Genomic DNA, 12,676 nt, shown 5'->3' with positions numbered 1-12,676 from the left:
AAGGCCCCTGTTTCGTACCATTTGCTGAAGCTATCATGTCAGGATTTCGCATTCATTGAAAAACAGTGTGGAATCACTTTGAAATCAGTGTGTGGCAGACTAGCCAGCCATTAAATTACTGTAATAAAATTACAGTAATTAAATTACTTTTCTCGGTAATTTCTAATGTACTTCATTATTTTTGTGGCCTGGTAAATTAGTTATGTAATGAACTACCTTCAAGCAGTAATTTCACGGAAAAGTAATATTTACTAGCGATATTACTTTTGCTGCATACCGAGTCCATGCTCCTCCTGGTATCTGCCATGCTTTGGCCTCTCATTTGTGGAGATGAGCATATACAAAGCAAAGATGAAGTTTATGGGGGTTCAACGTCTCAAAGCAATCGACTCGGGCTATGAGGGACGCCATAGTGAAGGGCTCCGCGAATTTTGACCACCTGGGGTTCTTTAACGTGTCCTGACATCGCACAGTACACAGGCCTATAGCATTACACCCCCACCGAAATGAGACTGCTGCGGCCGGGATCAAACCAGTCTTTCGGGTCAGCAGCCGAGCACCATATAACCAATGAGCCACCGCGGCGGCTCCCAAAGCAAGAATAAATTACGGAGGGCACTAGAGAATAGTTCCATGCTTTAAAGGCGAAAAACATTCACTTCTTAATTTATATTGTTCCCTTCCCTTCTAGTGACACACCTACTCATTAGCACACAGTCATATGGCAACACATACATTAAATGAATCATTAGTCGCCACGAAGCACTGCGGTTTTGTGGCCCAAGCGTTGCGTGATCGCCTCACAATCTGAAGGCCTTTGGTTCAATTCTCTGCACCCTCGGAAGAAATTTTTCTCTTTGCTGAAGATGTCACTGGGAGTTGTGGACCACTTTTCCTGGACATCGACATTAAAGCCGGATATCGACGTTAATGTGCCAGTTAAAGCTTTTGCTTAAAAGCGCGCAACCAGTAATAGCCAGCACCCCAGGGAAGCGGCGCACGCGGACGAGAGGTGATGTGCGCGTAGGCGCCAGTATTGCCTTTGTGAAGAGTCTGCATATCAGTCACAGGACTGCTACGCATCTTCCTGCACTGCATACGGTCTCACACACAAAGGCATTGCATGGCCACCAGAAGAACTCCATGACCAAGACATTTCAGTAGTGTTGAAATCTGGGTCAGTTGGTACATGTTCAGGAGTAAAACCAGTCAAAAAACGGGACACAGCGAAGAGACGAGGCACACACACGACGACTCGTCTCTTCGCTGTGTCCCGTTTTTTGACTGGTTTTACTCCTGAACAAGACATTTCTTATGGCACCTTCGCACAGATGCACTGCGAGTGCTTGAGCAAGTACCATGACATCGCCGCACTGACAAGAAGTCTCAACTGACACGTCTAAGAAAGTTGGTCGTGAGTTCTCGGTTCTTTATGGCCTCATTTGAGGCCCTATTCCTAACTCAAGGGCAACAAAAGCAACAGCGTCCCAGCGACATGCAATTTATTTCCACCAACTTGCCTCCAGAACAAATCAATTGAACATCAGCAGAATTGGCAGCTTCTCTGTGCCCCTGTGCACTTCTGGGATGATGCATGGATAAGCAGTCAAAGTACTCCCGCTGTTTACGCGGATGACAAATTCTTCAAAATCAGGATGATGTACTTCTGATTGAAGAGTGGTATGAGAAAGACCATCTACATCAGCAAAGTGGCTGTTGAAATTGACTAAAGAGCGGCCAAATTTCCAACGCCCATTTTCAAGCTCAGTGGAGGTGCAAGCAAAAAACTAGAAATTTTGCACAAACTATGACCAATGCGCCACATTTTAGCATCAAAACTAAGAAGTAATTTTCATTACTGAAGGCAGGTAATTGTAATGTAATGTCATTACCTTTTGAGAGCAGTAATCTGTATTGTAATTTAATTACTTCTGTGAGATTTCTAGGAAAGTAATTAGTAATGAAATTTAATTACTTTTCAGAAGTAATTTTCTCATGTATGATGTGTGGTCAGCGGCTGCCTAGGGAACTTGTCAGTGTCCTTAAGTTCTTACGCAAACGATGATACACCACCCAGTTTCCTATATGTGGCAATGTTCATGGGGAAAAAGAATATTGTGACGGAGACGACAAAGCTGGCAGAGGTGCGGTACAGAGCACTCGCTACAGAACACTCAGCCATTCCCTCCATGCAAATAATATCTCTGCCATCGTTCATCGCGCCTCACTCTTTGGCCGGCCACCACGTAACAATATTATACACCACACAGCATTTGCACGGAACGAATGGCCAAGAGCATTTTCCATTTGGTTTTCTTCCTGTTAAAGGAGTATAGGCACGTACTGTGGTTGCATGTTTTCTTCTCTACAATGATTTGGAAATTACTACTACACATGAATCACCATGTAATATTTGCCCACGGCCGCTAAATAATTTATAATTTTTTCTATCATGCTGTTTCGGTTTCAACGGGCAAACAATGGCGGCGACGTCAAAGAGTGCTTTTGTGTCACGTGAGGCATGGAAAAACGGCCATATAATTGCTGCTTCATCATTATAATTTATTGCAGTGCTGAAGCCAGCCATCCTCAAGAGCCGGAATGGCAACTAATGTGGAAGCAGCGATTATATTGCAGTTTTTTTATGCCTCACGTGACCTGTAGGCACACGTTGGCATCACAGTCCTCATTCGGCTGTTGAAACTGAGACCGAAACAGAACGAGAAAGAAATGAGATTATAAATTATTTTGTGGTTGTAGAAGAACACCAGGTGGTAATCCATGTTTAACAATGCCTCACGCATCATTACAAACAAAAAAACAAGTACCCGAAAGTTAGGTGTGTATACTCCTTTAATTCTTTAGAGCCACCATTCTGCTCATTGATCTTGCTTTGCAGTTCATCTCCAGAGTGACTTAGCGATATCACCTGTAAATCACAGATTGCTAAGGTGTTCTCCATTAACTCTTATCCTCAACTGTTCCCAATCCAGGCCTCGGAATATAGCAGGTATTCCTAAATAACTCGTCTTTACAGGAGGTATTTCGTTGCAGAGTAGGCATTGTGGAGACTCTTTTCTTTTGCATGATTGGTGATGTATTAGACACTGCAGTCCAAGACTTCTTCAGCACAGTTCGGTATTGACACTGTTGCTTCCATCATTGGCCAAATGCCATCTAATGAAAGTAATGCCTACATGGAAGCTGAAGACAGCTAAACCCGTACTGTTGGAAAAACTGCATGCGCGCTAGACACTTGCTTGTTCACTCAAATACGGCCTAATAAAGCAGCAGGGACACGGGACCTGGCTTACATGCCTTCGAGGCTGCACTCGTAGCTATGTGATTAAAAGGTTTCGCCTGCGCATTATTAATAGAGCAGCTGGGACCCGGGACCTGGCTTATATGCCTTCGAGGCTGCGCTAGTAGCCATGTGATTAAAAGGTTTCACCTGCGCATTCTTTGAAATGCCTCAGGTATCATCTTTTACGTTCAGCGGATATACTCAGGCTGCTTTCAGTTTGGGCATATTGTTACGTAGCGATCAGCCGAATAATAAGCGGCGATGAACTATGGCAGTGAGATGATTTTAATGGCCGCTCACCTATAGCGCGGCCTTTTTGTTCCCGCGCCACTGCCAGCTTTGTCGTTTTCGTGACACTAGCCGGGGCTGCCGAGCAATCGTCCCGATAGTGAACAGAAGACACCGACGGAGAGATGCGCTCAGTGGAGATGGGTACAGAGGACGGTACAACAGAAATGGCATGGGGGAAGTGCTGGTCACCACGATGAAAGATATGTGTGAATGAATCCTGGTTCACGAAGCTTCCAGGTCACAGGTCGCCAGGAGCCGACGGCCGAAGCCCTTGGACGCACCGAATGGCATGGGCAGGGGGGTGGTGTCCTGACGTGTGGGCGGCGTCTCGGGTCGCCGCAGCGTAGTCATGTCAACATGTCTTGTGGACAGGGCAGGGGACGGGGCTGGGGTGAGCAGCGAGGTCGGTTGAGGTCCGGCGGGCTGGGGCACAGCCGGGCGGGGCGAACCAGGTGCACATGGCCGGCGGAGGACTCCGAAGCTCCAGGACCAGGATGGGGACGATACCCCGCATCTCACACCAAATGTTACGTGGCGACCAGCCGAATAATAAGCGGCGATGAATGATGGCAGTGAGATGATTTTAATGGCCACTCGCCTATAATGCGACCTTTCCGTTCCCGCACCACTGCCAGCTTCGTCGTCTTCGTGACAATATTGCCGCTTTGCACATAGTTTTTCCGCAGTGCCACGAGGTACGCTTTAATGGCGTTTTACTGTAGCTGTGAGTACTAAGGTTGCTGAATTTGATGCGTCTCAACGTGAAATCTGAACCGATTCATACACCTGCATTCATACGCCCATAAGCCAACTATAAAATTGAAGTTCTGATCTATTGCTATGTGATGCGTTCAGAACAGGTGCTGCCCTAGATGGTCTCACAGCTAACTTTGACCACAATGGCAACACAGGCATCAAAGGTTGCCTCCAAACAATATCTCTCCACCATTCATGGCATGTTTTCCGTTGCTCTACTGTCTTTTTCCACAGTGGCCCACTCATAACTCACCTCAGTTCTGACTGCGGGGACAATCCAGCAAACAAGCCTTACGCAGTGCTGTTCGGATGGACCTTATGGCCATGCAACTGCTCTAATTATACCCCACCACTTTCGCTCGGCCCCATGGCGACGTTCCCAACAGAGGTGGGGGAAGGAGGAAGTTGGAGCACCACGAAAGCCAAATGTACAACAAGGAGGTAATGCAGTGGCCTCGCTCAAAGCTCATGCCCTGAGCTCAAACAGCACAGGTACTTCTGGTTGAGCTTGCAATTTCGTCATGCCCGAGCTGACAACTCACCAGCCACACACCTCGAAACAATTTTTTAATTACGCATGCCAACAATGCCACATCTATTCGGATACGGAAGATGATGTTAAGCCATCTGTGCTGTAACCAACCCAAAATTCTTACCACTGTCAAGTAGATGACCTCGATTTTCTTCGGCAATACATCCAGCTCTTTACTGTTCACAGCTATGGTAAATTGTCATTTTACCTCTCAGATTTTCTCATCAAGAGGCACAATGACACGGTCAAAATTTCCGGCGACCCTCATAGCGTGAGTCGCTTTAGAACTTTAAACCCTCATAAACCATAACCTTTCAACAAATAACTGTCATCATTTTATTAAATAACACGTTCCATACCTTCTCTGCTTCTTCTGGAGTTGCTTCTGGAGTTGAGTGACTGTTTGAGGCGTCATAATGAAAACCTAAGCGGTCAAGTCTAGTCGCATGGGCAGCATTTCAGCGCTTATTCTTAAGTCGCCTGTGTGTATACATGCAACGATTTTTTTTCTGTGAAACGACGATTTCCTAGAGCAGGTTCATGGTAAGACTTCTTTGCGATTTGCTGCTTGAAAATTCTTCGAAGTGTTTCAGGATTTTCGTGGTCATCGGTGTCAGCGGCATGCACTTGGCTGCAATTTCGTGACGACAGCAAGGCTATCAGACAATCGGGCCTGCACACGACCATTCGTTTTGGAAGCGGCCGGTGTCAAGCTGCATTTGAACTGTCTGAACTGACGCTGCATGCTGCCGGCACTACGACGGAACTTCACAGAACTAGTGCAGAGAGTGCAGCCAAATCAAAGAAACCTATCATGGCCACAATCTTAACGAAGTGGTAGTTTGGGCTTGTTAGTATAGCATATTAGAAGACATAGCGCAGCACAGCGGGACCAAGAAAATGAGCACACAGGACGAGCGCTTATCCTGTGTGCTCCTTTTCTCTGTCCTATTGTGCTGTACTATGTCTTCTTCTATTATCACCACAATCACCTGTCACACTGCAATAGTGCCTTGTGAGCTTTATGCACCTCACAAGCTTCCAAACAGTCAAAGGACATCAAGCACATTGTCCATAGTGTTCATCTTTTTAAGGCCTCTTTACAGCATCAGGTGTAAGAAGGTCTGAAGATTAGAGGCCTTAAAAGAACGCTTGCTTTTCCAGTTGCCTCATGCGCTCCATGCTAGTTGGCCACCTAAGTCCAAACACCTTCCCCACGTAAAACCGATGTTCGGTGCAGGGGGCACAGCACTCATTTTAAAATTATCACAGAAGGTGGAGGGCTCACCTTGAGGCGCCTTAAAGCCTTTGCTGCCTCAGGATTTTAACGTTCCAATTGTTCAGCCTCTGCGCCAGCAAATGAACGCCGGACTCGAAGCAAGTATCGGGAAGGCCCGTGCATACCAGAAAACTGCCTGCCAGTTTTTCAAGTGCTGTTTTGTGAAATATATATGAATTTAAAAGAACATGTTTCGCTCTGCAGACACCAAAGCGTAATCGCTTATCTCGCCGCAATTTTTACACCTGTTTTAGAAAGCGAATTGTAACAGTAGCATGCAATTGTAAAGTGCAATTAAGTCAACACTCAACAGACTTTCCCAGCCGCGGGGCCACAAAAAATCGGACCGCGTACAAAACTCATGGCACAAACCGTTAGTTCAACTCACGACCGGCTTTATTAGTAATAAAGCCGGTCGTGGTTCAACTGGACGGTTGTCAAAAGTTTCCCGCCTTTTTTCAGGAGCACGCAAAAGATGGTAAATATGTGTGTTTTAGATGACCATGAGTTACGTTGGGCTGGGTTGACAAAAGATATAAAACCACTCTCAGCGCTTGCTCTTTTCCGTAGACCTGCACAGAGCTTTTGAGCAGAACTTACGAAAAACAGATGTCTTTCCCTCCGGGCCTTTGGGTCCACTGGCGGGCAAGCGGGCTCCGTGATAGTCCTGGGTTATCTGCTAACACAAAATATTCGGGCGCAAGAAAGTTGACAACGGAATGTCGAGTGTCAGATAACAGGCAATCGCTCAGTATGTGCATACCAAAAGATAGAAAGAGCAAATTACTCACGTGCAACACGATCGCGCGATCGCTCCGCCGACCGGCCATAGTGCTACTGAAAGCAATGCTCGGCTCGACTCAAACAGGGCTCAAACCGCAAAAAAAATTGCCGGACGTGACGTCTTTTCTACAAACCGAATGCGACGTCATGGGTTGAAATAACGCTTGCGTTATTTCGACGTGGTTGTAGCAGTCACTGCCATTTCACACTTGTCCAAAAATCCGGCTAGCTAAGCGGATTCGCTCACCGGAAAAACTAGGACCTGTTGTCGGCTGTTGACGCCCGCCTCGCCCTGCCGCTACTGTTTCTCTCTTTATACCACACACTTCCCGGCCACCACGTCACCGCTCGTGCTGTACACAGATATGAATAGAAAAGATAAATCGACGCTGTCTGTGTACCATAACTGTACGCACGCTTACGTTCGCGGACGGAATAAAATGGACATGGCTCAGGTTGAAAAGCGAGGGTCTGCGCCATCTAGAGGAAAAGCTGCCTGGTGTCGCGACCTTTTCATGAGCGTGCGCGCCTTATCTAACTTGCAGCGCTTGCAGCCTCTACCAACTGCTCACTTCTGCTCGGTACGATCTAATCGTAGCGAGTAGCGCGAGATGACGCCGCGTCTGTAGGCGCCGCAGATGAAGCGCTGTCGGAATGGCTTGCACGCGCAATTGTTCTTCCGTGTTCCGCGTCCAGCTCTTGGTGGTGGTGAAATTGGATTGGATTGGTAAAACGTTTACTTGAGCCTGCAGTAAAGCGCGCGCGCTGACGTGGCCTACGTCATCATCTGGGCGCCGGCCGCGCGACCTAGGTCCCCGCTCACCGCTGCCGGCTCTCTGGTTCCCTGCCGGGCCAGTGTCTCAGAGTTTTTCGTTTTCATTGTCGCTCCTTGCGGCTGCTTCGAGTCGCGGCGGGATCTTCCCAGACTTGGCTTCTTCGTTGTACTTGATGCAATTCCACAGCATGTGTGCGAAGCCGGTTGTCTCCCTTCGGCAGACTCTACACTTGTCCATCTGGTGGGTCTCGGGATACGTTCTGAGCATCAGCGATGTGCTGGGGAGTGTGCCCGTCTGCAACTGTCTGAATAAAATGGCTTGCTCTCGATTCAGCCCCGAGGAAGGGGTGGGAGAATTCTGCGAGCCAAGCGGAAAGCCTTGGTTATCTCGTTGTATCCGGCCATTCGATCCTTGGTGCTGAACCACAGCGGCCAAGCGACCGAGGCGCGGTCCGTTAGCGCGCGTGCCTGAGCGTGTGCCGTCTCGTTGTGATTGGCGTTGGGGTCCGACGCCTCGCCCGCGAACGCCGGGAACCACTTGATTCTTACTTGTCGTTTGCTGCCCTCGTCGTTCTGGGATGCCTGCAGTACGCTCACCGCTTCCTTCGCTATCCTGCCTTTGACAATTTCTCACCGCCTGCCTCGAGTCACACAGCACCGTGTGGCAGTGGCGGTCGGCGATGGCCAAGGCGATGGCCACCTCCTCCGCTTGCTCTGCCTTGGTGTTTCTCGTACTGGCGGTCGTGCGAACCGTGCCGGTCGCGTCGACGACGACAGTGGTGAAGCCGTTTAGCTTGGCGTACTCCGCCGCGTCCACATTCCTTGCGTGTCCGTCGGCAGCGTGCTGGTTTACCTTGGCTCTCGCCGCTCTCCTCTCTTTGTTGTACTCCGGGTGCATGTTCTTCGGTATTGTGTTCACTCTGATGTTGCGCCTGATCTCATCGGGGACGGGGAGCTGCGTCTTCTCCCTGCCTTGGTGTGTAATTCCCAGGTTGTCCAGGATTTCCCCGCCGGCCTTGGTCGTAGACAGTCTTTCGAGTTGAGCGGCACGTTGGGCCCTTCCGCTATCTCCTCTAGCGTGTTGTGCACCCCAACCGGCAGGAGGCGGTTTATGCTCGTTGTTTCAAACAGCCCCAGTGCCGTCTTGTAGGCTCTGCGGATGCGTATATCTATTTTGTTTCTCTCGCTCTTCTTCCACTTGTGGTAGGCCGCCATTTCCGCTGCATGGCATATGACGAACGAGTGGACGAGTCTGATCAGGCTCTCTTCCCTCATTCCGCTTTTGTCGGTCGTGACTCGCTTGAGTAGACTCGTGGCGTTCGCCGCTTTCGCCTGCTCCTTTCTAGGTCTGTTTCTATGTCTTTGGTTGAGTTGTGAACGTCTTGGATGATCTTGTTGGCCCACGTTTCGATGTCGTCGATTTCAGCCTCTTCTTCCTTCTCTTGATTTCTGCTATCTCTGAAAGCGGTCCAATCGATCCACGTATGTTTCCTGGCGTTATTACTGCTCCGCTCCGGTATGATGATTTCTACGATCATGTGGTCGCTGCCGAGGTCCACCCCAGTGTTCCTCCACGTGATCGTGATTGGTTCGTTGTTCTTGACGAATGTGATGTCGGGGGTGGTATCTCGGGAAACGGAGTTGCCAATTCTCGTTGGGTGAGCCGGATCAGTTATGAGGGTGTAGTCGAGTTCCGCCGCGCCGTGGGATTAGTTTCTGCCTTTTGCATTGCTTTTTACTTAGCCCCACGCCGGATCCATCGCATGAAAGTCGCCTCACGCGATGAGTGTGCTCTGGCCGGCCGTCGTGCTTGTCTTGTGAAGATTCCCTTTGAAATTCTGCAGTATCTGCGATGGGTTACTGTAGATGTTCAAAATGAAGATGCTGTTTTTCATTTGCTTGGTCGGTATGAGTTCGGTGAGCGTGTGTTCGATCCTGACGTTGCTAAGCCGGCGTTCGACGAAGGTGAGTCTCTTCTTGACCAGGGTGCACAGTCCTCTGCCGTCGGGCGGGCCCCCGTGTACCCTGCAGCCGGGGAGGGGCGGCTTGTCTGTTAGCGTTTCTTTGAGTAGGATCACGTCGGGCTGCGTGCGACGTGCTCGATGTGCTGCTGGACGACTGCCCTCTTCTTGACGAGGCCGCGGCAGTTCCACTGCCTCACTGTTATACCTGTGGAGTTGGAGGCCATGATTGTCCCATTCGAAGTTCCCCGGGGTTGCTGCGCTTGGTCGAATTGCTGTTGTAGGGGCGCGAACGTTGGGTCGCTTAGTATTAGTTGCACGCTTCTTTCCAGGTTGTTGAGACCGTAGACGTTCTCCGTTTAGAAGGCTTCGATGGCTTCCTTCATCGATTTGATCATATCCTCGAGGCTGTTGAGTTTGGCCTCGACGGTGCTGTTGCTACTGCTGATTCTGCAGCTGCTCATGTTGTTCTTCGTATTGCGCAATTCGGCGGCCCTCTTCTTCGGTACCGGTTCCTTGTCTGCGTCAGCCGTAGTTTCTTCGGCATTATTGCCGCTCGAGCTGGATCTTTGCTGTTCGACGGTGCGAAGGGCGTTGCGGTACTCCGCGATCTCCTCGGCGAGGTTGTTGATTGTGTCTCGCAGGGCCGCGTTCTCCTGTTTCAGGGCCTCGTTGATCTCTCGTTCCTTGGTTCAAGCTTTGTCTTCCGTCTTGACGTTGTCGCTCGGATTGTTCTTCATGATACCTCGTGCGGCGTCGACTCAACTGATTCTCTCGCGCGACGGTGATCTTTGGGTTTTCGTTTTTCGCGCGTCTCTGCTCTGGCTCCTGCATCTGCTACTTCTCGACTGCACGCGGTCTCTCGATGGCATCCTTGGCGTAAGTGCAGCTGGCTTGTTGAGTGGCGGGAAATCGCTCTCTGACGGCAGCTGGTAGCTGACCTTTCGGCACTCCCAGTGCCGCTTGCAAACGACGTAGGGAACGTTGTATTTGGCTTTACATTCTCTGTCGGCGGTCGGGGGAGCGCCGCCTCAAAGTTTGCATTTGGGGATACATTTGTGGTCTTCCGTGGGGTTTTCTTGGCCTCAGCCCCTGCAGAGCCGTTTGGCTGGCGTCGGGCACACGTCCATGCGATGCCCGACCCGACCACACTGGTGGCAGACGTCAATTTGCTTTCTGTACAGTTGGCACGGTATGAGCGTGACACCATATAAGACAAAGTTCGGTACCTTGGGTCCCCTGAAGGCTACTATGATCGTGGCTCTTTTGCCGCGGTTCTTTTGGCACCTACGGCGAGTGGGTTTCTGTCGTTTACGATGTTGCTGTCGAATTCTTCGGAGATCGCGTTGACAGGGATGCCTCGAATGGCGCCCTTCACGCTGTCGTGCGGCGCCGTGCGGTACGCGCTGACTTCGAAGGACTTCTCTTGAATGTAGATCGTATGAATTCTTGCGTACCGGACGGCGTTTTCTTCCTTAGGCGTGCTGACTATCATTATAATTTGTTGCACGTTCGGGCAGATGGTGTCCGATGCGGTCTCATCGGTCGTAATATTGGCCGCGGCGAGAATGCCTGTGGCGACGGTCGTGGTGCCGATCTTTGGCGATGTCGAGTCCCCCTCGGGGTCTGACCGCGATCTTGTTTTCCTCCAGAGGAATGGCTGGCGTTCTCGCTGCATTCATGGCCGAGGCTCTAACGTTCTTGTTACCTTTCGCTTTCTTGCTTACTTGGTTGTCGGTGCCATCCAGCTTCGCGACGAGGTCTCATTGAAGGAGTCTTGACATGCGTTCCCCCGCGAGCGTCAATCCAGGGTCGCTGTGGAATTCATCGGGTGAAATGTCTTTGGCTTGAACTTGCACGCACATTTGGGAACCGGTGATTGTTGCCCGATCGGCCGTCTCCCCCACCTCGGGGCTGAGTGGCCGCCGCCGAGGCAGCTGCGACGGTGACTAGGCCTATCGCTCACGGAGCACACCTTGGCTAAGCGTCCCCTCGCACGGCGGTGGTGGAAAATATCCGATAATTCGGCGAAAAAAAATCAGGGGGGGGGGGCATTTTGTTGACCTAAAGTGCGGCGAGGTGAAATCCAACTCGCCCAACAGTCCGTGCTCCTGAAAGCCTCCGTCTGATTCGGCGCCTTTCCGCAAACACTATCCAGGGTCCCAGACAAGGAGAAATAGCGTAGAAGTAGCGTAGTTCAATAAAGAAAAAAAGAAGTAGCATAGTTCAATAAAGAAAAAAAAGGAAGTAGCGTAGTCGTTAGCACGCTCGGCTGCGGGACGTAAGGATGGTGGTTCGAATCCCATCGTGTACGAAGATTGTTTTTCTTATCGAGGTGCTGAAGAGCGTAACGGACGGACGGACAGGGTCGTGGCCATGAGCATGAGCCATTAAAAACTTTCTCCTTAAAAGGCGTACCTATGGGAACTGTTAGTGTCTGTAGAAGCCTGTCGACTTCACACATTAAGATAAAGACTTCGACTCGCGCAAATTAGCACTGCGAAATTAATCATAAATGAAGCCAATTCAAACGCATCTATTCGCTTCTTTGATCGCAACGTCCCCACCCCTCCCCTCTCGTGGGGAAAACATTTGTTATGTAATCATATATAGAGAGAGGTGTTGGGGGTGGAGACGATAGTTTGGGATCGGCTTTCCGGGTACCTCCAGCTCTTGCGGCAGCTGACTACTGCTGCGCTGGTGCCGCCGCCTCCGGCTGCATTCATTTTTTCTACCACGTGAAGACAATCCCGCATAGACGGCGGCCCAATGATGCGGCGTGTCCCCTGGTAGGTTAGGAGTTCTCCGTTAGCTGCGGGTCGCGAGAATGACGGCGCGCGATCCACTGTAGATATTAGCCGCACGGACGCTGGATGATTTTTTTTGCTGTAGATAAAGTTTATTGCGTCTGCTTTCTCTACAGGTAAACCCCATAGTCCACTTCGCCTTTTTTCCGTGGAACGTGAAGTGCTGGACGCCATGCAAACCATACGTC

General features: G+C 50.1%; 1 pseudogene; it reads right to left on the bottom strand.

Annotated features, from left to right (window-relative positions):
- Positions 1-9,495: 9,495 nt before the first annotated feature.
- On the bottom strand, positions 9,496-11,546 carry LOC144116367 (uncharacterized; annotated as a pseudogene).
- Between the last annotated feature and the right edge of the window lie 1,130 nt (positions 11,547-12,676).

This window comes from Amblyomma americanum, chromosome 1, assembly GCF_052857255.1.
Source record: "Amblyomma americanum isolate KBUSLIRL-KWMA chromosome 1, ASM5285725v1, whole genome shotgun sequence".
NCBI classification, from domain to species: domain Eukaryota; kingdom Metazoa; phylum Arthropoda; class Arachnida; order Ixodida; family Ixodidae; genus Amblyomma; species Amblyomma americanum.
This window is presented reverse-complemented; position numbering and strand designations above follow the sequence as displayed.